The sequence below is a fragment of the Nicotiana sylvestris genome, chromosome 5, assembly GCF_000393655.2.
Source record: "Nicotiana sylvestris chromosome 5, ASM39365v2, whole genome shotgun sequence".
Lineage (NCBI taxonomy): Eukaryota > Viridiplantae > Streptophyta > Magnoliopsida > Solanales > Solanaceae > Nicotiana > Nicotiana sylvestris.
In genome coordinates, this window is record NC_091061.1 from 90,820,196 (window position 1) to 90,847,908 (window position 27,713).

General features: G+C 38.9%; 1 long non-coding RNA gene across 2 annotated transcripts; it reads left to right on the top strand.

Moving 5' to 3' along the window:
* The first annotated feature begins 830 nt into the window (after positions 1 to 830).
* On the top strand, positions 831 to 27,496 carry LOC138891255 (uncharacterized). 2 transcript variants are annotated; one of them, XR_011407623.1, is made up of 3 exons: positions 831 to 1,209; positions 26,053 to 26,120; positions 27,202 to 27,496. It is a non-coding gene; the product is annotated as an uncharacterized lncRNA (long non-coding RNA). The 2 variants fall into 2 exon arrangements; XR_011407624.1 differs by lacking the exon at positions 27,202 to 27,496 and adding an exon at positions 26,585 to 27,194.
* Positions 27,497 to 27,713: the final 217 nt, after the last annotated feature.

The window sequence follows — 27,713 nt, forward strand, 5'->3', positions numbered from 1 at the left end:
GAGTTTAGAAGTTATTTTACCCAAAGCATGTTATTCTAAGTGTTGCAAATATACAGGGATTATGACCAGTTTTACTTAAACAGGATAAATATGACATTATTTTTACATCTTTCATAACCACTAGTTTAAACTAGGTATGACCGAGCGAGTATGTACGAGATCCTAAAACAGGGTGCGAGCACGTGATTTTTGTCATATATGAAATACTCCTATAAAATCAAAGAAAATAGATTTTTTCCGATTATTTGCCATTTTATAGAATTTTTTGTAGGATTTTATTAATTATTTGTATTTTTGTGCACGTTTAATTTTTGTTAAAAAATAAAAGCATAAAAAATATCAAAAAATACCATACATTGCATTTAGATTTTTGTTTTTATATTTTAGGATTAATTAGTAAATTAATTGCTTTATTAAAAATGAAAATCACAAAAATGGCTCATTTTACATTTTTACCTTTTAATTTTTAGATTAGTGATTTTTCTTTTTTAATTTAGGATCAACTAATTTTTATAACTATTATGGTTAGATAATTAGCTTAATTTTACTATTTGAATTAATTTAGGATTTTAATTAATTAAAGAAAAAAAATGGAAAAACAAAGAAAAGGAAAATAGGAAGAATATATTTTTGGTCCGGTTTCTTTTAAAATTGGACTAATTCCTAGAATGGTCCAAATTAATTTTAAATCTCGACCCAATTCCCACGACCCAATTCCCTTCGGCCCAGTTCCCTTGACCCAAATCCCCTCATTAAAACCCTCATATTCCTCTAACCCTAATATAGACCATATCAGATCTTTATACCTAAAAAAAATCAAGAGTAAACAAATCGGAACCCCCCCCCCCCACCACCTGAAGAGCAGAACGTCGTTGCTCCATTTCTCACCATCACCAATGAACACCATCCCCCCCCCCCTTTCTGGATTTCCTCTTCTTCTTATCACCTCACACACACGAAAATACACTCCTTGTCTGCTAGAAACCAAACTTTCAAAAATTCGAAATTCTCAAGAGAGATCATAAATTCTGAGAAAGCGAAACCAGCTCAAAAATACGAAGAAAAGCTTCAGCAAAGATTTGAGAGCTGAAAATTTTAAAAAGGGAGGCGAAATCAGTGATGAAAAGCTCTTGCTGTCTGGCCGAAATTTTGCTGAGCTATAGCAATTTTCTTATTTTTCGGCATTTAGGTCCATTCTATCACAAACAGGTATGTAGTCTTACTTTTTTTGTATTTTATTTTCAGACCTGGTTTGATATAAATCATGACTACTTTATTTTATCTTTTATTGCTGTTTGGATTTGGCAAATCTAATTTGGCACTATCACACTTTGGCAACATATTCTGAAAAATTATTATTAGTTGTTGAATATTTTATACATTAGTAGCCGACTAGCTTGTGATTGAAATGTTGGGTGTCTGTTGGTAAAAGTTTGTGTATTGGGGTACTGTTGCTATCATTGGTTTCATGTTTAGTTTTGAATTGATTAGCACTTTTATGGTTAAACGCTTTGATGGCTAATCCATTTTGTACCCGAATTGTTTTCCAGTATTATTTGGTTAAATAGGTCTGTTTGTTCTTTTGGGTAATTGGTGCGTTAATGTATAATTAACTGAAAGTTGCTTTTTGTGGTTTTTGTTCAAATGCTAGTGAGATGATTTGTGAACAAGGAAATTGAGCAAATGTTCCATATCTCAAAACGATTTCTTTTCCAGTTGAATTTTTATATTGAAACTAAATTGTGCAAGTCTTTGAGAGCTCGTCATGTCTTAAGTCTCCATGCTACTGCAAACCGTATGCTTCCATTATCTAAATGTGTTGGCATGTCGATTGAAACTTTTGCCATTCATTGGTTTTGCTAGAATTGTCATGATTATTGACGTGATTTGAGTCGTGCAACTAAAGGTAACGAACATGAAATCTCTTTTAGTAAAAGTACTCCGTAATTTATGGCTATGCACTAATCCCAAAATAGTTTAGGAAATAATTAATTCAAGAACATCGTAGTTTGTCTTAGGCGCGATTAAATAAATTATCGTGACTATGGGTACGGTTCCCGTGACATAGTCATGATACCTAATTCCCAAATTCGGGGGTACATTTCACGAACCCGATTATAACAACTTCGAATAATAAAACCCTTTGAAATAAATTGGGGCATTCAATGCCAAACAAAATTTATAATCCATGGCCTTCATAAGATTAGATTTAAGAACTAACACTTATAGAAAAAGGTTTGAGGTGTGCCATAAATAAATTAAATCATCCATGGCCCTCACAAATATTGCTATAAAAAATTGAATCTTCGTACTTGATTTGGGCGCGTTATTTAAATAATTCATCATAGCTATGGGTACGGTTCCCGTAACGTAGTTGTGATTTTTAATTACTAAAATTCGGGTGGACATTTTATGTGACCCAATTTCAATCTTCAACAATAATAAATAAATATGTCGCGAATCGCGGGTACATTTCATGTAGCGTGGTTTGCGACGTGTTCCAAAACAAACAAGCGTACGACAATCGTAACTTGTTAAAAAAATCCATAAATCCTAAAAGCGATTTAAAATAATTAAAAGGCTGTTATAAGGCTAAAATGCACAATGGGTTTAAAATATGTAGTAAATCAGATAATAGGCCAATATTAATAGTTTAAGCGACCGTGCTAGAACCACGAAACCCAGGAATGCCTAACACCTTCTCACGGGTTAACAGAATTCCTTACTTAGAATTTCTGGTTCGCAGGCTTTTAAAATAAAGTCAAAATTTTCTAGATTTGGAATTTTAAAATAAACCGGTGACTTGGGACACCATAAAATCATCCCAAGTGGCGACTCTGAAAAAATGAATAAAATAATTCCATTTTGAATAATGTCACTTTAATTGGAAAAACTCCCTTATATACCCCCTCGGGTCGGGTAAAAAGGATGTGTGACAGCTCTGGCGACTCTGCTGGGGATCATAACCCAGAACTTTTGGTTCAGGGTTCAAGAATTCGAGCTTAGAATAACTGTTATACTTGGCTTTATTTATTATCTGATTTGTACATATTTGAGCCTAATGTGCTAAATGCCGCTTTTTACCGCTTTGATATTGTTTGGGCTGTATATAAATTGTTACGAAACCCTCTTCTCTCTGAATCTTCTAAATCATCTAGGATATGTGCAGTTTGTGTGACTTCTTTTCTGTTAAAGTCATATCCCAATTTTAGAACGAGGTTCGGACAAGTTGCAAAATCGGTGAAGCTTCTGTATTCCCGGTACACTGCCCCCCGGCTCGAACTGTCCGCTCGGGTAAGACAGGTGTAGAATACAACCCCAAGTTTTAAACCTAGAATAACACAACCTCATGCCGAATCCCTAGTAGGAACGCTTGTTTGCATCATGTGTATTTGACTTTGGGGACAACACAACGGTTGGGTCCGTCTAGGACAGGTGTACCCAAACTAAAAAGAGTATCCTAATGCATCTTACGTGCTACTTGCGCATTTGTTTGATTCGGTTTGCATGTTGACCGGTTTCTAGAATAGCGAAAGAAAATCAAAAAAATAAAAATAAGAGTGAGAGGTAGGTATTTGAAAATTCCGAAACTCTGCCGAAATTCTGGAAAAAAAAAAGAAAAAAAAAAGTCATTTCAAAATGAGCCAAAATTTTCAAGTGTCATATTTTTCTTGTTCCTTTAAACTGACCGAACTACGCGGGTCTGATTCTCACCGAATGTAAGATACGTAGGCAAACTTCATCGGTTCCCACCCCAATTTTCAAAAATCCAAAAGAAATTCCTTTAATTCCTCCTTTAAAAGCATTTCCGTAGAAAATTCAAAAAAAAAAGGATTTTTAAACTCAAAAAATAATTTCCTTATTTATGAAGTCTTTCATACAAAAAAAAGGAAAAAAAGAAAATCAATCCAAAAATCAAAATCCAAAAATACTGGTCTCCTTTATTTTGAAATATTTTTCCCAAAAAGTTAAAAAAAACTCCAAAAAAATATATTCTTTTCCTTCTTTAAAAGTCTTTCTTTCGTAAATATCAAAAAAAATTGAAAAATTGAACTCCAAAAATATTTTCGTTTTTCTTTAGAAGTGCTTTCATAAAAAAAATATCAGAAATCCAAAATATTTTCTTAAAAGTCCCTCTTTCGAAAAATAAGAGGCAACATCCAAAGTCCAAAAAATATTTTTTCTTTCTCCTTTAGAAAAGAGAAAACAAACCAAAATTCAAAAAAAAAAGTTCCTTTTATTTTTGAAATTCCCAAAGTTCAAATCAAAAGAAAAAGAATTCTTAGAAGTCTTTCTTTCAAAAAATAAAAAAATCAAAATCAAAAATCAAAAATCAAAAATCAAAAAAAATATTTCTTTTCTTTTTTTAAAGCATTTCTTTGGAAAATTTCAAAAAAAAAAAAACAAAAACAACAAATTCAAAAAAAAATATGTTTTTCTTTTTTTAAACCTTTCATTGTCTGAGTGTTATAAAAAGAAAAACAAAAAACGAGTTAGTTCATTTACTCTATTCTCAATCTTCCCGAACTACGCAAGATCTGATTCATATGGCGTCATGATACGTAGGCAATCCCTATTGGATTCAATCATAAGTTGAGTATAAAATAAAGAAAAGAGTGGAAAAAAAGAAAGAGGAAACAAAAAGTGCCAAAAATAAAAGCGGCAAAAATGAAATGAAAAAATCAAGGGTAATTAAAAAGAAGCAGAAATAAAAGAAATGAGATATTGAGTGAAAAAGAGAGTTAGTTAAGGCCGGGATGAAACATGCAATCGTTCAAACACATGGTAGAAACGTCTTTAACTGTTTAGGTGCATTGCATCCAAACGTGCGATACCTATCTGTTAAGCGTCTCAAAACTAACAAGGTTGTTGGGTATGCAAATTAGCCAGGTTTTGGTGGTTGGTTTTGTTGGAGTCTAGCCTCCCCTCCTTCACAAGATCCAAAGGCACAGATGGCCTCCGCAAGCAATCTACCAATCATCGGTCCTGAGGATAGCCTGGCATCGGCTATTCTGTAGCTAGAATCAGCAGCTGCTGAAGAGAATAAGATGTTGCGTCTCCGCATATTGAAAATGTGGGACGCCTGGTCTAATGGTAGGGAACCGCCAAGTGCAATCCCCGGATTCCCTGAATTGATCCCCAGGTCAGATGAGATTACCAACACCCTTGTGCCCAACCCACTCATCCCATGCGGGCACCCTCCAGTGCCCTTCATTAATCCTGGCATGCCTTCTGTGGTTCGCCCCCAGGCACCGGCTTCAAGGGCACACCCTCCAATGTTCATCTTTCAGGATCCACAGCTTCAACCAAAAATAAGATATGTGACCCCGTACTCTTTCACTCAACCTCCGCAACATTATCTCTCGGAGGAGCAAGAAAAGGTTGTTAAAAATCCCGAGCAAGAGAAAATGGCTCGAAAGATGAAGAGCCTAGAAGAAATCTTGAAAAACATGCAAGGTTTGAGTGGACAAAAAAGTATCCCATACTCTGACCTCTGTATGTTTCCCTATGTCCACTTGCCAGCTGGCTTCAAGATGCCAAAATTTGAAAAGTACGACGGGCATGGAGACCCGGTCGCTCATCTGAAAAAGAGGAGCTGCTAATGGCTTATTTTGGGGAAAGACTCACCGGAATCACTTCTGAGTGGTATGCGGATCAAGAAATTACCCATTGGCACGTCTGGGACGATACGGCCCGAGATTTTGTTCGCCGGTTCCAGTATAATGTGGACATCGCTCCCGACAGAAACTCTTTGTCCAATTTGAAAAAGAAAATCACGGAAATCTTCTGCGAATATGCTGTCAAATGGCATGAGCAAGCTGCCAGGGTAAAGCCTCCAATGGATGAAATTGAAATGGTCACATCTTTCTACAGGCCCAAGAGGTAGACTACTTCCAAAACATGATGTCCGCTATGGGAAAGCCATTTGCTGAGGCTATCAAAATTGGGGAGATGGTAGAAAATAGGCTAAAAACGGGTCGAATCTTGAGTCATGTCGCTTTTAAAGCCACATGTCCAAATGTTCAAAATGGTTCAGATGATTCGATAAACAGAAATGGGTTTGAAGAGGGAGCCATGATGGTTTCAAGCTCGAGGGGGGTTCGCAGGTCATTCAGCCAATCATATGTGCCTCATATGGTCCCACCACACTATTATCCCCTTCAAGATGCTACTTATGTCGTGGCACCACCTCCTTATTCGATGACGAACGCGCAATCTTACCCGCGGCCACAACATTATCCACAAAATCGAGCTCCATCTCCCAAAAATGCCTATCCTTACCAAGCTTTATGTAATCCTCAACCAAATGATCCCCAGTACAATCCTCGCCCAAGAGAGCCTTTCAGAAAGAATCAGTTCACTCTTATTGGTGAATCATATTCAATCTTGTCCCAAAAGCTAATCATGCTAGATCTATTGCAGCCAGTGGCCCCGAACCGGCCAAACCCCGAGTACCCCTCGCAGCTAGCTGATGCTAGATGTGAATACCACTCTGGAGCAGTGGGACACCGCACGGAGGACTGTTGGACCCTCAAAAGAGCAGTTGAAGATTTGATTAAAGCTGAAAGAATCGTTTTTCGGGATGAAGAAGCTCCTGATGTGATGAACAATCTGTTGCCTACCCATAACATCGGGCCAATAGTCGGAATGATTTGTGAAGCTAGGGAATTTGATCCGGCACTGAAGGCCGTTGCAACCATTGTCGAGACAGAAGAAAAGCCAAAAAATAATCGCCAAGCAGAAAGTTCCCCATCAGAAGGGAGTCTTAGTAGCTAGTCTTGCTATCCTTTCTGCGTCCGGATTATCTCAGGTTGTGATCCGGATGTTTTACTTTATTGTCTTACTTTCTGATGTAAACCCTTCTATCTTCAAAAATTGAAAAAAAAATCAAAAAAAAAATCAAAAAAAACTAATATTCCATTGTCCAAGAATGTCTCTTTTCTTAAACTTGTCATTTTTCTTGTTCTCTTTTTAGTTCTGTCAAATGCAGATTTCATTAACATGACATACTTGCGGACTTCATGCCCAGATCCTAAAACATGGTCAGATTACGAAATAATGAATCAAGAATCAGATCGCAATGAGAATAAGTTTAAGGAAATAAAATAAAGATTTGGAACAACTGAAGGAAAATTGGTCCCAGATTGGAAAGGTTCATACATTGCAACAAGAGTACTGTCAAAAACGTGTGTTGCACTTGGGACACATCGAAGGAAATGTCTCAGAAACAACTGTCAATGCAAATGCAGTCACAAGGTACTATGTTGGATCCTTTATATATCATTAATGTTCTCCGATTGGGATGCAGAAGGCTTTCTTTCTCACTATCCAAACACTATCAATCCTTTGCAAACCCTTTGAGCCGGTTACCTTTCTTTGATTACCCTCTTTGGAACCTAAAAATGTTATTGAAAAAATAAAAAATGAAAAAATGAAATGAATAAAAAATGAAAAAAGAGAAGAAAAAGAAAGATGCAAAAAAAAGGAAGAAAAGACAAAGGAAATAAAAAATGATGAAAAAAAGAGAGGAAAAAGGAAAGAGAAAACAAAACAAAACAGAAAAACAAAAGAAAATCAAAAAATAAAGTTCCCTGAACTACGTTCGACTTGATTCCGAAAGGATACGTAGGCAGTCTCTCTCTGGGGTTCAGTCACACCAAAACAAAAATCCAATCTTCCCCAAAAGTGAAACTGGGGCAGATGTTATAATGGTTCGGCGATAATCCCGCCTGAACGGTTCCAAAGTTGTAATTCGATCCAATTTCTTTTACCCAAACCTTGTTCAAATCCTTTCGATCAATCGGTAAAAGATGTTCAAAATCGGAGAACACAGTTGTTTGGATCTGATGCAATCAAGATGAGAGAAATAAAATGAGAGAGTCTTATTGGTGAAAACTCATGGGTACCGTAAGGCGATGTTGAGCAGAGAAAATGAAATGAGAGAGTCTTGTTAGTGAAAACTCGCAAAAGAGCACTATAAGACGATGGTGAGAAGAGAAATAAGAGAGGTCAATCGGCGAAACCCCGCAAAAGGCACCGTTTATCGAAAAGAAGGAATTCCTTAGGATTATTGGCAGACAAGAGTCCTGGTAAGGTTCCTCTGGTTTTGGGATATGGATTATGAAGGGTTTTTGCGAGATTGGATGGCTGCACAGATCGGGTATCCAGTCCAACAAGCATGTTTTGTCTACTGAAGTCTGCATGCACTCCAGATAAGTCCTTCTTTCCTCCCCGAAAGGGACACTTCTCTTTAAATTCACTTTCCCCGTCCTTTGTTTACTTTTCTTTGAATCTCTTTCGGTTTAATTCTTTTCTGAAACTAATACAAAGAAAAGGTGGCAAGATTGGTTTTACAGGGTTTTGTTTAACAAAGGCCAAATCCAAAGAAAAGCACCCAGCCTCAGCGGGTGCATCAGGTCGATCCCAACTGGTCATGAAGGCCGATGCTCCGAAGTCAAAATTATTAAAAATGAAAGAAATCCGAAATCAAGTGCCCATAAAGGCAAGATAAGATGAAAAAGCCAAGGCCTCACATGGGTTAATCGTCATGTGAAGTTTTGGGAAAAGATAAGATACCCGGTTTTAGAAGAGAGATCGGTCTCCAGAAAGCCAGCAAGCGGTGAAGGATTTAAGCAAAAGAGTTAGGTCGAGATCGAGTGATCAAAACAATCAAGGCCATAAAACCAACCACCGTTTCAAACTGACAAATTGTTCTTTGACTTGAAAACAGGTGTAACCTAAGATAACTTCGCAAGGAGCGGGTGCAATAAAAGCAAGGTGCACAGAGACCAGAATGATCCTACAGCAGAAGTTAACCCAAAAAGGGAAGTCCCTTTCAAAATCTTCATGCATTCTCTTGAATAAAGAAAGAAGAAGAAAATTCAAAACCATGGTAGCATAGGGCCTCCAATCTCTAGCTATGTATTCTCAATATAGGGTCCCATTCCCTAATCGCTCCCAGCATAACCTGGTAGGCTTTTCCATTACAGGGTTTCACTCCCTAGTTGATTCCCGACATAACCCAAAGTCTTTTCTGGCATAACCCAAGGACCTTTTCTTTTCCGGCATAACCCAATGACTTTCCCGGCAAAACCCGTGGACCTCCCCGGCATAACCCGAGGACCTTTTTCTTTTCCGGCATAACCCGATGACTTTCCCAGCATAACCTGTGGACCTTCCCGGCATAACCCGAGGACCTTTTTCTTTTTCGACATAACCTGATGACTTTCTCGGCATAATCTGAGGACCTTTCCTTTTCCGGCATAACCCGTGAACTTTCCCGGCATAACCCGTGGACCTCCTTGGCATAACCCAAGGACCTTTTTCTTTTCCGGCATAACCCGATGATTTTTCCTGCATAACCCGAGGACCTTTTTAACCCGATGAATTTCTCGGCATAACCCGTGGACCTCCCCGGCATAACCCGAGGGCCTTTTTCTTTTCCGGCATAACCTGATGACTTTCCCAGCATAATTCGAGGACATTTTTCTTTTCCGGCATAACGTGATAACTTTCCTGGCATAACCCGAGGACCTTTATAACCCGAGGACCTTTCCCGGCATAACCCGTGGACCTCCCCGGCATAACTCGAGGACCTTTCCCGGCATAACCTGAGGACCTTTTTTCTTTTCCGACATAACCCGATGACCTTTTCCGGCATAACCTGTGGACCTCCCCGGCATAACCCAAGGACCTTTTTTCTTTCCCGGCATAACCCGATGACTTTCCTGGCATAACCCGTGGACCTCCCCGGCATAACCCGAGGACATTTTTTCTTTTCCGGCATAACCCGATGACTTTCCCGGCATAACCCGTGGACCTCCCCGGCGTAATCCGAGAACCTTTTTCTTTTCCAGCATAACCCAATGACCTACTCCGGCATAACCCGTGGACCTCCCCGGCATAACTCGAGGACCCTTTTCTTTTCCGGCATAACCTGATGACCTTCCCCGGCATAACCTGAGGACCTTCCCGACATAACGTGGTCATTTTTCCAGCATAACCCGGTAATCTTCCCAACTTGGGACCTCCGATCCTCATTTAATTTCATTTTAGATATAGGGTCTCCACTCCCTAATCTCTTTCTCTCAGGGATACATAATCCCGATTTTAATTGCCTTCAATAAAGAAATAGTTTAGATTTTGTTACAATAATTCACGAAATTTTCCTAGTGAAAACTGGGGCAGAAAAACTTTGTTCGTTTGTTTGCTTTGTTGCCTGAACAAGTTTTCACCGTGAGGCACACGGTTTGAGATGACCAAAAGAAGAAGTCTCAACCCAAATAAAAGAAAAGAAGTTGAACTCTAAGTGTAGAAGCGGAGGAAAGATGCGGACTGCTCAAGATATGATTGAAGTCGCAAGCTTTGCATGTCCCCCCTTGATCCAAAAAGCTAAAGAAGAATGAACCAGCGGTTGCAGCTTACGAGCATCAAGATTCAGATCAGAGTCTGCAGGAAGAACCAACCAGGACTCAAAATCAAGCCTTAGAAGGTTATATATAGGAATCTTGTAACTCATAGTTGATAGGTTTAGCTAGTTTATCTTTTTATTTTAAATTTTGGTGTAATAAGGAGCTCAGCAAGCGGAAACAGGAGTAACAACAGTGAAATCATAGTTTTTCGGTAGTCCCAGCTATCAAAACTTCCCGAACTACACTAACCTGATTCCTTTATAGTCAAGGATATGTAGGCAACCTCGGAAGCAAGGTTCGGTCAGATCTTTCAAAAATGCTTCCCACGGAGTATTCAAATGGGCAAAAATCGCTTGTATCCCCTCACTTTATCTTGGCCCGAAAATCCTTCGTGTTTTCGAGCAGAGAGGGGCAGCTGTGAGCACGTGATTTTTGCCCTATATGAAATACTTCTATAAAATAAAATAAAATACATTTTTCCGATTATTTGCCATTTTATAGGATTTTTTGTAGGATTTTATTAATTATTTACATTTTTGTGCACGTTTAATTTTTGTTAAAAAAAGCATAAAAATATCAAAAATACCATACATTACATTTAGATTTTTGTTTTTATATTTTAGAATTAATTAGTTAATTAATTGCTTTATTAAAAATGAAAATCACAAAAATGGCTCATTTTACATTTTTTACCTTTTAATTTTTAGATTTTGGTCTGATTTCTTTTAAAATTGGGCTAATTCCTAAAATGACCAAATTAATTTTAAACCTCAGCCCAATTCGCATAACCCAATTCCCATAACCCAATTCCCTTCGGCCCAGTTCCCTTAACCCAAATCCCCTCATTAAAACCCCCATATTCCTCTAACCCTAATATAGACCTTATCAGATCTTTATGCCTAAAAAAAATCAGGAGACTCTCCCCCATTTTTCAAGAGGAATGGCATAACAGACTCCCTCCTCTTCCTCTCGAGTTCTTCTCAAAAATCACAAAAAAATCAGAACCCCCCCCCCCCCACCTGAAGAGCAAAACGTCGCTGCTCCATTTTTCACCATCACCAACGAACACCATTCCCCCCCCCCTTTTTCTGGATTTCTTCCTCTTCTTATAACCCCCACACACGAAAATACACTCCTTGTCTGCTAGAAACCAAACTTTCAAAAATTCAAAATTCTCAAGAGAGATCAAAAATTCTGAGAAAGCAAAACCAACTCAAAAATACGAAGAAAAGCTTCACCAAAGGTTTGAGAGCTGAAAATTAAAAAAAGGGACGCAAAATCAGTGATGAAAAGCTCTTGCTGTCTGGCCGAAATTTTGCTGAGCTATAGCAATTTTGTTATTTTTCGTCATTTAGGTCCATTCTATCACAAATATATGTTGTCTTACTTTTTTGTATTTTTTTTTCAGATCTGGTTTGATATAAATCATGACTACTTTATTTTATCTTTTATTGCTGTTTGGATTTGGCAAATCTAATTCGGCACTATCACACTTTGGCAACATATTCTGAAAAAATATTATTAGTTGTTGAATATTTTGTACATTAGTAGCCGACTAGCTTGTGATTGAAATGTTGGGTGCTTGCTTGTCACGCCCCAACCTAGTGAGGCGTGGGTGGCACCCGGTGCCGCACTGGCCCGAGCGAACCACTCGAAACTCATTCATTTCTTTTGTAACTATCATGGGCCAACATGACCACAACTCGTAATGTACGATTGTAAGTGGATAATATTGTATTACTAAATAATTTTTTTTTCTTAAAACGTGAATACATATGGGTCGTCAAGGCCTCTGATATACTATACAAAATGAACCTTTGTCTACAAAGCCTCTAAGATTATTTGACATCAAATGGGACAGGGTATCAGCCTATCCATAAGTTTGTAGCAAAACTCTGACACGATGACTTATAGACTCGGCTGCACTCCAAATGAGGTAGAGTTTCACCGATCCTTCACTTGAGCTTCTGAAAGCTCACCTCACGCTCCTTCGTCCACTAGAACGGAGCACCCTTCTGGGTCAACCTGGTCATAGGGGCTGCAATCGATGAAAACCCCTCCACAAAACAACGGGAGTAGCCTGCCAAACCAAGGAAATTGCAGATCTCGGTAGCTGAGGATGGTCTGGGCCAACTCTGCACGGCCTCTATCTTCTTGGGATCCACCTGAATACCCTCACTCGATACCACGTGGCCTAATAATGCCACTGAGTCCAACCAAATCTCACATTTCGAGAATTTAGCATATAACTTCTTCTCTCTCAGCGTCTGAAGCACAGTCCTCAGGTGTTGCTCATGATCTTCCCGACTCCGGGAATACACTAGAATACCATCAATAAAGACAATGACGAACGAGTCAAGATACGGTCGGAACACACTGTGCATCAAATGCATAAAGGCTGTTGGGGCATTGGTCAGCCCAAATGACATAACAAGGAACTCGTAGTGGCCATACCGAGTCCTAAAAGCAATCTTCAGGATATCTGGCTCCCGAATCTTCAACTGATGGTAACTTGAGCGCAAGTCAATCTTAGAAAACACCCATGCGCCCTAAAGCTGGTCAAACAGATCATCAATACGAGCCAAAGGATAGCGGTTCTTCAATGTAACCTTGTTCAACTGGCTATAATCAATACACATACGCATAAAACCATACTTTTTCATCACAAACAAGACAGAAGCACCCCAAGTGATACACTGGGCCGAATAAAACCCTTATTAAGCAATTCCTATAACTGATCTTTCAACTCAGGAGGAGCCATACGATACGGAGGAATAGAAATAGGCTGAGTGTCCGGCAACAGATCAATGCCAAAATCAATATCTTTATCAGACGGCATGCCTGGAAGATCAGCTGGAAACACATCGGGAAAATCCTGAACTACTAGGACTGAATCAACTGAAGTGGTATCAATACTAACATCTCTCACATAAGCTAAATACGCGTCACACCCCTTCTCAACCATACACTGAGTTTTAACAAAAGAAATAACTCTACTGGGAGTATGATCTAAAGTACCCTTCCACTCAACACGCGGTACACCTGGCATATCCAGTGTCACGGTTTTGGTATGACAATCAAGAATAGCATAATGGGGCGACAACCAGTCCATGCCCAAGATAATATCAAAATCAACCATGTTGAGTAATAATAGATCGGCTCTGCTCTCAAAACCACTAAGAGAAACCAAACACGACTGATAAACACGGTCCACAACAAGAGAATCTCCCACCGGAGTAGAAACATAAATAGGGGAACTCAAAGAATCCCGAGGTACACCCAAATGCGGAGCAAAATAAGAAGACATATAAGAGTAAGTAGAGCTTGGATCGAATAGAACCGATGCATCTCTGTGGCAAACCAATATAATACCTGTGATGACATAATTGGGGGCAACAGCCTTGGTACGGGCAGGAAGGGCATAGTATCTGGCCTGGCCTCCCCCTCTAAGATGACCTCTACCTCCCTGACCTCCACCTCTAGTTGGCTGAGCAGGTGGGGTAGAAACTAGAGCTATAACCATAGCCTGAGAACTCTGTGGGGCACGTTGTGGCTGAGAAGTCTGTGGAGGTGCACTCCTCCCAAGTCTAGGGTAATCCCTCACCACATGGCATGTGTCACTACACTCAAAACAAGCTCTGGGAGGACGGAGGCTGTGACTAGCTCAGACCAGGTCTGCTGGACTGACCTCTGAAAGCACCTCGTGCAGGAGGCGCGCTAGAAACCAGAGGTGCATAATAAAGCTCCTAAGGCCTAGGAGGAGCTGGAGCACTACTAGCTGTTGGAAGAGTTGAATGAGTAGGACGACTCATATAACCCCTACCATGATGACCTGCAGCTGGGGTACGGGCACCAGAATAATGGCCTGACTCACGAGACCTCTTGGCCTCCCTCTCCTCTCTCTCCCTAGCATACATTCAATCCTCCTAGCAATGCTCACCACCTGCTAATAAGAAATGTCCATCTCCAACTTACGAGCCATGCTAGACTTGATGTTGGGAATAAGTCCCTCAATAAACCGGCGAACCCTCTCGCGAACAGTGAAAACCAAGGCTAGTGCATGCCCAGCCAAACTAGTGTAACGGACAGCATAATTTGAGGCAGTCATAGCACCCCTAGCGCAAATGCTTAAACTCTACGCGTCATGCGTCCCTGAGGCTCTGAGGAACATACTCTCTCAGGAACAGATCTGAAAACTGAGTCCAAGTCAGTGAAGCAGCCTCATCTGGACTGTCTAACTCATAGGTGTGCCATCACTCATAGGCAACTCCTCGAAGCTGGAAGGTAGTGAAAGAAACCCCGCTTGATCCTGATATACCCATGGTACGGAGAATGCGGTAACACTCATCAATAAATCCCAGAGTATCCTTCGACGCTAGACCAATAAATACAAGGGGCTTGTACTTCTTGAACCTCTCAAGCCTCAACTACTCATCCTCTAAAAGCCGCTGCCCTATCATCGGGCTGAACTAGCACTGCGGGCGGTATAGGTTATTATTATAGGGACCTGCTCAACATGCACTCACTACTTAGGAGTGCGGGCGGCGGGAGTCTGTGCTCCTCCCCCGGCCTGGGATGTGGCTGCAGCAAGGGGAAGCAACCCTACCTGAGCCAAAGTGGTGTACATGCTCATGAACTATGCTAGTGTCTCCTAAAGAGCTAGAGTAGTAGTAGCAGTGGGTGTGTCAGGTGCCTGGACTCCGGCTAGATCCACTGGTGATACCTCGGCGGTAGCTCGCGCATGTGCTCTGGCTGCACCACGTGCCCGTCCTCGGCCTCTACCCCGCCCCGGCCTCTGACGGCTGCAGTAGGGGGAGCGGGTGCCTAATCATCTTGAGTAGCACGTGTCCTCACCATCTGTGAGAGAATATAAGACAGAAGTTTAGAATTGTGATGTCAAAACATCGCACGACAAGGAAATCAAATGAAGTGGAAATTTTCCTAACAGTTATATAGCCTCTCGTAGATAAGTACAGACGTCTCCGTATCGATCAGCGAGACTCTAATAAACCGGCTTGTGATCTGTGACTCCTATGAACCTAGAGCTCTGATACCAACTTGTCACGACCCCGGTTCACCCTCCGTGAACCATCGTGATGGTACCTAGTCTCTACAACTAGGTAAGCCTAATTTGCAGAAGAAAAACCAAAATTTTGCGGAAGTAAACAATTTAAAACAGAAATAAAGCAGTAACAGTGTTTAGATGTGCCTCTCGGCATACACCATGCTTAACTCTCAATACCAAAACATAAATCCAAGACCCGAAAACCCACGAATCACAAGCTTAGAAAAGGAAATACTATATAGCTCTAACTCCGAAATTTGTCTAATAAGAACAGAAAGTACAGAATGGCTAAATACTAAAAGGCGGGAATAGAAAGGGACTCCTCGATCTACGGACGCGGCAGATGTACCTCGAAGTCTCTAAGTAGTCGCCTCCCTCAAGGATGGTAGGCCTGAGTAGAAGTACCTGGATCTGCACATGAAAAATATGCGCAGAAGAGGCATGAGTACACCACAGCGGTACTCAATAAGTGTCAAGCCTAACCTCGGTTGGGTAGTGATGAGGAAGGTCAGGGCCCTACTAAGATTAAATAAATATAAAGATGACAAGATAAGATAAGCAGTATAAATGAAAATCTACAGTAAGAATATACACAGGATAATAATAGTACAATAACGGAAATAGAGATGAAGGCAAACCACAAGGAAGTACCACTCATAACAAGGATGATAACCGGGGATCTCTTGGTATCTTCAATATATGCTAGGGATCTCTTGGTAACCCGGGGATCTCTTGGTATCCTCAATATATGCTAGGGATCTCTCGATATCCCGAGGACCTCTTGGTATCCTCAATATACATGCCAGGTATCTCTTGGTATCTCACACCTCAGTTCAGATCATAAATACATACGGGAGATCTCCCGGGATGCCGACCCGTAGCCCCAAAGTAAAACACACAACAGCAACACAAGAATACCCAATTAAGTTAAATTTCGTACCAAGTAAACAGTTAATCCTAGCCTAACATGCTTCACGTAACGCAATTAAGGCAGTTTAAGAAAATAGGCAATTAAGTCAACTAAACATGTTTTTCTAAACTAGCAACATGCTAAATTCACAAGTAGAATAAAACAGGAAAAAGAATTCAATTGAAATACTTAAGGAAAAATTGGATTTTCAACAATTAGCTCAAGTACACGCTCGTTACCTCACGTACAAGGCATTTCAATTATCAAATATATCATATCCTAAGGGAAGGTCCCCCACACAAGGTTAGACAAGCCACTTACCTCGAACCGGCTCAAAATCAACCCAACACCACGTCTTTGCCACGAGCACTCGACTCCAAATGGCCCAAATCTATTCAATTCAATTGCATAATGTAAATAACACTTCAAGTAACTGATTCAACAATTAAATTCTAAGCTAATACGCGAAATTATATAAAATGCCCCTCTGGCCTGCATCTCGGAATCAGGTAAAATTTATAGTTTCAGAATCCCCACACTCTCACGAGTCTAACCATACCAAAATTATCCAAATCCGATGTCAAATCCCCAATCAAAACTCAATTTCTTGGCCTAAGAACTTTTCCCCAATTTTCATACAAATTCCGAAATTAAAGGATGAATTCATGTTTAGATTAATGGGTTACAAGAAAAAATGAGTTAAGAATCGTTACCCAATCGATATCTCTGAAAATCCCTCAAAATCTCGCTCAAATCCGAGCTCCCAAGCTTAAGTTTTGATAAAAATGGCTAAAACCCTCGATTTTAAAATCTTATATCTGCCCAGAAAATTCCTTCTTCACGAACGCGGTCAAAGCCTCGCGTTCGCGAAGCACAAAATAACTTTGACCATTTTTCCTTCTTCGCGAACGCATCCTTCACTCCACGAACGTGATGCCTTGCATAGACGAACCTTCGGAACGCGACGGGAACCACGTGAACGCGATGCACAAAACTCCACTGGGCCAATTCCTCTTCCGCGAATGCGAAACCCAATCGCGAACGCATAACACAACCATCCAGCCTCTTTGCGAATGCAGAGGCTCTCTCGCGAACGCGAAGTCCAAACTTTTCCCCCAGTCCCAGCTCCTCATCGTGAACGCGAGAACCCACTAGCGAACGCGATGAAGGAAACCAGAACTAACTGCTGCAACATTTTCTGCAATTTCCTAAGTTCCAAAAATGACCCGTTGAGCATCTGAAACACACCCGAGGCCCCCGTGGACCTCAACCAAACCTGCCAACCAATCTCAAAACATTATTCAAACTTGTTCCAACCTTCGGAACGCTCAAAACAACATCAAAAGACCTATTTTCCATCGGATTCAAGCTTAAAATTTCCAAAAACTCTAAAAACACACTTTCGATCAAAAAGTCTACCAAACCTCGTCCGAATGACCTAAATTTTTGCACACACATCCCAAATGACATGATGAAACTACTGCAACTCTTGGAATTCCATTCCGACCCTCGGATCAAAATCTCACTATCGAACCGGAAACTTCAAAAATTCAACTTCTGGCGTTTCAAGCCAAAATTAGCTACGGACCTCCAAAACACACTCTAAACACACTCCTAACCCCGAAATCACCAAACGGAGCTACCAGAACCATCGGATTTCCATTCTGAGGTCGTCTTCACATTGTTCCGACTATGGTCAACTTTCCAACACTTAAGCTCTCATTTAGGGACTAAGTATCCCAAACCTCTCCGAAACTCAAAACCGAACATCCTGGCAAATCGAAATAGTAGAAATAAACTTGGGGAAAGCAGTTAATAGGGGATCGGGGTAATGGGAGAGTGGAGCAACAGTCCAAACACAGCACCCAAAACAGGTTCATACATAGCCAAAGAACATAGAACCAAGGTAGGTTCAGCAACCATAAACAGGGGTAATGGGATTTAGGACACATAGGTCACATAGGTAAACACATAGTTGCAGGATCACTTACGTACAGAATCAGCAATATGCTAAGGGGTTAAGGAACTTCAAAATTAACACAGAATCAGGTAACTTAAGGATAGCCAACTACTTTGCACAGAGAGGTTCATGCCAGAAATCAGAGAAACATAAGTAAGGAAGAGTCACATTGGGGTTTACTAAAGGGGGATAACATTTCATAAATATGTTGAGTCTATGGGAGGGGACACATTCAAAAGCATGTTGATAAAGCGATAAAGCAAACATATTAGTTGCAAGTTGAACAACAAAACCATAAGTGAAAACAGACTAGAAACAGGATGAATCTAAGTAATAAAGGAAACATGTTGTTTTTGAAACTTTGAATTTGAAATCAGGACATACCAGCAAAAAAGACAGTAAGCACAAAGTGAAGGAGATCACAATAGTTAGCCTTGGATTACAGCCAGCTAACTCAGAATAATAGCAAGTAACCAAAGAAAGAGAGCAGAAAGTTTTGAGTGTGAGAGAGTTTGAACTAATGTGTTCATGTTTGTTAATGAGAGAGCATATGTATATATAATTTGAAACTAGGCAAAATAATAAGGTAAGAATCAAAGTCATGCAGTAATTATAGAACTAGGTATCAATTAGTACAAAATCAGTATAAGTACTCCCTTAATTAAGGGAGTTAACTTTAAACGGTAAAGACAAATAAGGAAGGAGATCACATAAGACTGGAATATAATACATAAGGAAATAATTTCAGCATGGTGCAAGTATAGAACATGTAATTAAGGCTAAGTACATAATATTTCAATTAAGGAAATAACATAAGAATCAGATTTGATAGTATAGTCGACCATAAAATAAGGCAAGAGAATAACTTAGAGGTTGGAAATCAATAAGGAGATCATCATAAGATATTAGTGAAAGGCATCAATTACAGGAATTAGGGGTTCAAATAGGAGTAGTAATGGTTAAGGGGAATTAGCACTGTAAACAAATGAAATAATCACAGTATAAGCAAGAAGGAATAAAATAAATAACCCTAATAAGCATAGTAAAGTAAAAATCACATAAAATCGGGAATTCAACTAGAAAAATAATACTGATTAGAGGAATTAGCATAAATTTCTGTTAATAAATAGAATAAACATAATATAGGCGGAAGAAGCAAAATCAGAAACCCTAATGAGCATTATAGGGTACAATCATAGAAACATAGAACATATTCATGAATAACAGACATGCGAACAAATTAAACTAACAAATAAGCAAGGATAGTTCTCAGAACCCAGGATTAAGACCAAGAATTAGAATTTTCAACATAATGAATCAGATAAAAGGAAAAACTTAACTAATCCATTTAAATATAGTAAACATCATAGAATAATACTGAAAATCAGAGGAGAAGTCATATTGAAAAAAGGTTAAGAAACTCTAGTTTTGAAGACATATAGGCATTTTTTGAAAAATCGGAGAGATTATCATGGAAAACAGTAAAATAACTCAAATACTCTTAGATCTGTTATAGATCTAAGAAGTCAAGAGATAAATTAGGATTTCAGGGAGAGATAACCCAGAGATGGAGAGATTCCGGCTTAGAAGTCATGGATCTAGCCGGAGAAATAGAAAGGTCTTACTCAGACGGGCCAAGAAGGCCTGAGAATGGCAAGAACAGACCGTAGGTGTGAGTTGAACAGCCGCTGGTCCCTTGAGGACCTCAGGGTAGCAAGAATCCGGCATGGAGGGGAGCCATGAAGGCTAGGGGTGGTGGTGGAACCACCATTGACATAGGCGAGCCAATGGCCGGTGAGTAGGAGCCATGGTTTAGCAGAGAGAGCTTGAGAGAGAATGATCCGGTGGAGAGTGATGAGAGAATGAGAGAAATGAAGGTTTGAGGGGGTAGACTATTAGGTTAATTATGGTATGGACGGATCTAGTTCGTTGATCAAAATTGATCAACGGTCCAGATTAAGTAGGGATTGGGTCAGATAGGATTGTGGATTGGGCCTTGTGGGTATTGGGCAATTTTAATCAGGTTTGGGTCTAGTTTGATTTAGGCTAGAATTGAAATGAAATTAGGCTATTTGTTAAATATCCAATTAAATTAAATAAAACAATTTACAAAAATAGTTGATAATTGTACAAAATGACTTTCATGCATAGAAAATAGTTAAAAATGATTACTTAGTATTTAAAAATACAAATAATTAATTTTCGGTAAAAAATAGTATAAAATTATATGATTGGGCTATAATTACAAAGTTATTGTAATTGTAGCCAAATGATGCCAATTTGGCTAGTTATGAAATAATTTGGTTTAAATAGGACCATAGATAATAAATTAAATCAAGAGATGCTTTTGAAATCATTTGTAATGCCATTTTGTAATTATTTATTGGAAATAAAATGATGGGTAAATTAATAAAAATATAGAAAATTATGGAAAAATACCAATTGCTATTAATGCATGATTTTGGAGGTATATATGCATTTTTTAAAATATTTTGGGAAAATTTGGGTATCAACGTATACAATGTTGTATTGAGGCTGTTGTTACCAGACCAATTCTTCTTCAAGTTAATATGCTTAGGTTGAAGCCCTCTTCCTTATTTCCTAAGCTAGTCTTTCGTGGGAGTATTTGGGGAGATCCTCTGACTCTTGTAAAGCTACAAGCTTGTTCACCGTATACCCGAAGAAATTTTTGATGTTGTCATTCGCCTATTATTATCCTTAGTTACTTACCTTCGCGCCCTTGTGCTCGTAGGGTTGGTTCTGAACTGAAATTTTTGACTGTCTTCCTAGTGGCACCGTCTTTTATTTTTGTAACACTAATACGGTACCTTTAACAGCCCCAACTCCTATCTGAATATTTCTCAAGAATTACGACGTCATATCTGCGAGACTGAATTCACTATGTTGGGGTTCACTACGGTTATCTTGCACAATCTGCATAATTTGTCTCTATCCTCTTGTCTATCCATAACTAGGCTCTTCCTAAATCAACTACTAACTACCCATTGGTCCATTATCATATCTATACTCCGCGTAATCTCTCTTGGTATATGTCTTTTGTCTTAACTTATATCTTGCACTGGCTACTAACTTATCAAGTGTCTATTCGCACTTATTTATCAACAATATCCTGGCAGAAAACTCTTACTGCCTCTCCTCGGCGTCGTGCTTGCATAACTTTCTAGAGTCGCGGCATATCAGTAGAATCTGAATACACTCTCATTCATTTCGCCTTTCTACCACATTCTTCCTTTACTATTCCATAGTTACCTGAACCAATAACTCTGACGCAATACCATATCACATCATCTTCCCCCCTTTAGGAGAGTACTAAGACTTAGTGCTACCAAGATCTACCTATAGATGTTTTACCTCTTCATTTTGGCATCTCTTCACATCATCAATGACCCTTACTCGCCTTATGGTAACCCTTCTGTACCAGGGATAACTGGATTTCTTACGCACGAAGGTGACACCTAGTGTAATTGGCACACTTAGTCCCTTAAGATTAACTCTACTCAGAGTGCTTGCTTTAGGGAAACGACTTCCTAAATGACCTTTAAAGGTTATTCGCATGTTGTCTATTCTATTATTGTTGAAACACGATCTCTGAAATTCTCACAATACCGACTATTACCAATTTCTTCGATCCCTAATTCATATTCGGTTTTTTATCTTATTTACTGTCCCGTACTAAATTCTATTACTATGGGGGTCTAATTTTTCCTTCTGGTAATCACGTCCGAGTCACCAACTAAATTCTCGAATGAGGATATAGCCTTTGGCATATACTCTTTTATTGTCTCAAGGCCTGTAACATTTTGTTTTTTCCTTCACTTGACTATAGACTCTGTCATTCTATCATATTTTGATTTGTTGTTATCATCCATTTATTACATCTTACTCATAATGCTTCAATTACTCTCTTCTTATTCTCCGGCTAATATTTTTGTCAATCACTTTATTCTGATAACTTCAACAAAATATTCTTTCACTTTTAGCTCCCTTTGCTTCATCTCACTGGCTCTTCAGGTCATCTAGCATTCTCTCTTTACTAGGTACGAGAGCCATACAAAGGTAAATATTTATCCCTTCTAGGATTCCAGTGCCAATCTTCTAAAGTTTTCCAGACATTCTAGTATTCATATCTAAATGTACTATTCTAGATTGCACCATCTGGGTGTCTCACAAGGAGAACTATTACCACGTTTGCATTATCCTTCGAAAATGTTAGCTAATGATAACAATCCATCCACAATTTTGGGTTACTCTAATCCCAATTGTATACTGATCTCCGATCCTTCTCTTAAACTATATTTGTTAGCTCTCAAAGGGCATAATTCAGATGGGTGTGGTCAATTGCATATATCTTTGTTACTGTTAAAAGTAACTCCTAATGTTTATACTTTTCTACCTTAATTGTAAATACTAATAATCTTCACTAATTGTGATGTCGTATTTTTCTTCACCTTGCTTCTTTTACTTGTTGAAACTTGTATCTACCTTCTGATTATCTTATTGCTTTTTACCATATAGATGGATAGATATTCATTCCTTAGGGCTCCTTATAAAGAAGCTTACACGTTATAGTACACACATGATCTGCTGAAGACCTCACATTTACTCATTATAAGTATGATGCAAAATCGAGTTCCTCTGATCAACACTTCCACAACGATATTCGATCTCTTACCAACTGTCTTTTTGGATGTAGGTATCGTTGTATTACGAACAAAATAGAATTTAGGAGTTTGAATTCTTACAATTGAGCTCTACCACATGATCTAGAGTAAGAAGAAAGAGTGACAGACCTAAATGCCTTGTAGCCTCCTGCTTATAAGTGTGGTGTAGAACACACCCATAAACAAGACTCTACTAGACACGGCTTGTAGAATCCCTAGGACAAAACTACTCTGATACTACTTTTGTCACGACCCAAATTGGAGGGCCGCAACGGGCACCCGATGCCTCACCCAACCAAGTACCAATGTAACGTATCTTTTTTATCATACTATCATGGGTAAATAGGCCGAAGGGCCATCATGATATAACCAAAATAAAACATAAGGGAATACTCGACATATGACGACCCAATATGATATACAAACTTATACATGTGACATGCAGGCCTATAAGACCGAAATGATCATTTGGACACTCAAAACATAGGCTGACAAGGCTATACAACTATCCATATACATGACATCTGTCTATAAGCCTCTAAGAGAACATAAACATCATAAAGGTCAGGATAGGGCCCCGCCATACTAATCAATACATGTCCAAAGCATACTGACCAAATAGACAACTCCGGAGCAAGTGCAGTGCACCAACACCTTTTGCTGAGCTGATAGTCTACTAGGAGGAATGTCAACCTATCAATCAAGACCTGCGGGCATGAAACACAGCGTCCCCAGGCAAAAGGGACGTCAGTACGAATAAAGTACCAAGTATGTAAGGCAGGAAAGCATAAACAAGATCAGTAATGTAAAGAGAGATAGAGGAGATACAACCTGTAATATCTGAATGCCTCTGGGGGCTACTGACATGAAATGCATAATACATATATAGACATAAACTTTTAAAAACATACGCCTCTGTGGGCATCATCATCATCATATCGTACCCGGCCCCAAAGAGGACTCCTAAAAACGTACCCGGTCATCATAAGGCACGGTAGAATTGTACCCGGCCACGTAGAGCTCGGTAAACCCAACTGATCAGTGGTTTCACAATAGGTGTCATACCCGGACGACAATAGCACCACTCGGTAGAGTAAAATAGATACTATATATAATGCATGCTAGACTCATGGAATCACCTTCTAAACCTTTCGGAATGACTTAAGGTCGTTGCACCTTCGATTAACATTATGGACATCCATACCCTCAATATGAACCTCAGTAGGATTCGAGGATCATACAGACTTGCTTAGAATAATTTTATAAGGAAAGAACAACACGGCCAGCCTTAGTTGCTAGGAGTAGATCCTTATGAAATAGCGTATCATTTATGTTCATTTCATTTTAGATCATGCCAAAAGAAAGAAGAAAGTGCCTTAACATAACTTAAACCCATTGAGTCCTTAATACCTTCCAAGCAACTCTTGAAACAAGTCAACTCAATCTATCATAGTATAAGAAGATTTAAAATCAGTGCTGAGCAAAGGCTAAGTCTGTAACTTAAGCTAGTAGCTCATTTATGTAAATTCGGGAAGCATCTCCCCGGTAACAAAGGACTCCTCCAATACCATATACCAACAACAACAACTAGAGAAATCCATCAACATATAAATATCAATAACAAGACACCATATAACAACAACAACAACAAGTCACAACTGCTTCACGACGAGCGACAAGCTCTGATTGGAATCTGTATAACCCATATCACCCATTATAGACTTTTTACATTAACTCAACAGTATCATTAACATGATAATGAAGTCATTCATCAATTATTCCATCCTTATACCATATATTTATAACAAAGTAAACAATCCTCAACTCCAACTATCTTTAATTAGTAACTTTATTCTCTAGTTCATGTCTACTCCATCCATTTAACTTAATCAACAACAAGATAACCTTAATAAAACGCAAGAACACAATACACATATTTCCTACTGTAACTTCAAGTCAAAATCCAAGTTATATTCAGCTTACAACAACCCTCAATGGCAATACAATACCATGGAGGTGACTTAAGCTAATCAAAGTATTATCTTGTAGTTTATCATCCTAACAACTTAACAAACATACAAGCAAGCTTAAGCATAATTAGTAGGCTATTATACTCACTTTATACAGTAGCAACAACTTTGAATTTCATCCAAACAAATCCCACAACAATCCTCAATGACAACACAACCTCAAAGAGGTGTTGTTCTTCACTAGAACTAAGTTTTGATGTTGAAATATGGTGTAATCACTTTGGAATCACTTCAAACCCTTGTGGTATCTGTTTAGAAGGTTTAGGAGAAGTTTGGAGATGAAGTTGAGTTGAAAATGAGTTAAAAATAGGCATCCAAATCGTTTATAAAGAGAAGTAGGTCGACCACTGCCTAACTGGGTCCCATTGGGAGCTGTTTGCGCGGTCTCGCAAAAACACGAATATCTCTCTACTCCGATGTCTTATTGACAAACGGTTTAATGAGTTAGAAACTAGAGACATATATTTTCGATTTGGTAGGTAGACCACCCCATAATTCCAAGTATATTTGGAGAAAAGCTCAGCTACATTTGACCTAACTTTTAGCAAATTTATAAATGTAACTTGTGACGACCTTTGCCAACTCTTGTTCCACAACTTTCTTGCCTTCAAAACGTAGAAAATGACTATCACACGACTAAAATAACTCATAGCATAGCCTCCTTATCATGTTAAGAACCCTAGTCTCACCCCAAAGTATATGTTATAGCATTCCAAACTTGTTGACTTTCGACGAAACTTATTATCTTCAATTGGTGTAGCTTCAAAGCTTTCCAACCCTCTTGGTACTCATTATTCATGATATTAAATATTTGTAACCTCCAAGGTAACATGATTAACTTACTTTATTTGCTTTCAAATATAATCTCATTTCCGAGCTTACATTATTGGCTTACGACGTACTCTCACGTATGAAAACGTGGGGTGTAATAGATATATCTTGTGGAATCATTTCCTATGGCTTTTATTGATGGTATTAAGTTCTTTTGACTAGATTCGGGTCGTCCGGAGGTTGATACACATAGGAAGGACTTGTTAGAGGAGTGATTTGGCCTGCTTGAGGTAAGTATCTTACCTAAACTTGGTTGAGGCACTAATTTCCCGATTTATTTGTGATAGTTACATGCTATGGGTGCGCACATGTGTGGGATTTGAGCCTATGTGAGAGCACCATTGTATTTATCCATGTTTGGGGTAGTGCTTAGGCTATGACATTCTGTGAATTGATTGTTAAGCTTTATGCTGTGATGTTTCTCCTATTTGTAACCTTGTTGTGAACTATTTGATCCATATTTGAGGTTACATAGAGGCTAATTCCTTGAATTAATTTGTTAATTGTTATTTCAGTGATGAAATTTCCGATTAGAGCTATGATAGAACACTTTGCACATGCATACATTTTAACATGTCATTTATACCGGTCCATGAGCACGAAATCTAAGATTCATTGATCATATACATGTATTCTTGTATATTTTCTTCTGTGTGATATGATTTAGACTGATGCATGTGACCACACTGGGCAGATTGTGTTGTTATGCTTGTGACCATACCGAGCAGATTGTGTTTATGCCAGTGACTATGCCGAGTGGATTGTGTTATATGCATGTAACCACGCTGGGCGGATTATGATGTTGAGCTTGTGACCACGCCGCACTGATAGCATGTTGAATTGGACGTGTTGCGTATAAATATGGATTCATCTCTCTAGGGTCACCCTCTCATGTTTCTCTCTTGGTGGTGTACACGCAAATTTGAGGAAAACTGATCAGTGTTTTGGTACAGATATGGAAATACTGAGTAAACTATGGCCAATGTTTGTTTGGATTGTGTATTTCTTCTTTACTTGCAATTTTCTTAGATAATTAGCTAAATTACTTGCATATCATCTTTATACGTTGAATCTATGACTGAGTAGAGTACTTGAGTAATTGTGCTCACACACATATAGTTCTTTCTGTGCTTTATGACTTGATCACATTGTTGTCATGTACTTGTGGAATTTATGAACTGAACAGGTTATAGCAAGTATCATTTATAATTCTTGCTTTTTTTACTTCGCGGAGGTTAGTTATGATACTTGTTGAGTACATGGGATCGGTAATACTCATGCTACACTTTACACTTAATTGTGCAAATACAGATTGTCAGACCCAATCATTAGCAGCGGAGTTGCTTGTTGAGCTGATCATCAAGAGACAAGGTAGAACTGCATTCTCGATCGCAGTTTTGGCATCTCTTTTATTATGTATTGTTGTCTTTATTTTAGACAGTATTGTATTTGGTCATTTTAGACTTGTACTTTCGTATTAGAGCTTATGGCTCTGTATTTACTAGTCCAATGGAGTTTTATTATGTATTGGCAGTATTGTACAATATCAAGGTTTCAGACTCATGTTATTTTCAGTCATTTTTGCTATTATGGTTCATTATTTTTATGTCCGACTTTTCTAGCAAGTGTATTAGGCGCCATCACGATTGGTTGGGTTTTGGATCGTGACAAAGATCAATTTTTGTAGTCCCTCAGAGCCAAGGAGGTTAGCCTATAATGGTTGAAAATTAAGGTTATGAAGACAAATTTTAGCAAGAAAAGAGGGAAGAGAAGAAGATTAAATTGATGCCTAAGCTGAACAGTGCATATTGTTGTTGATCAGG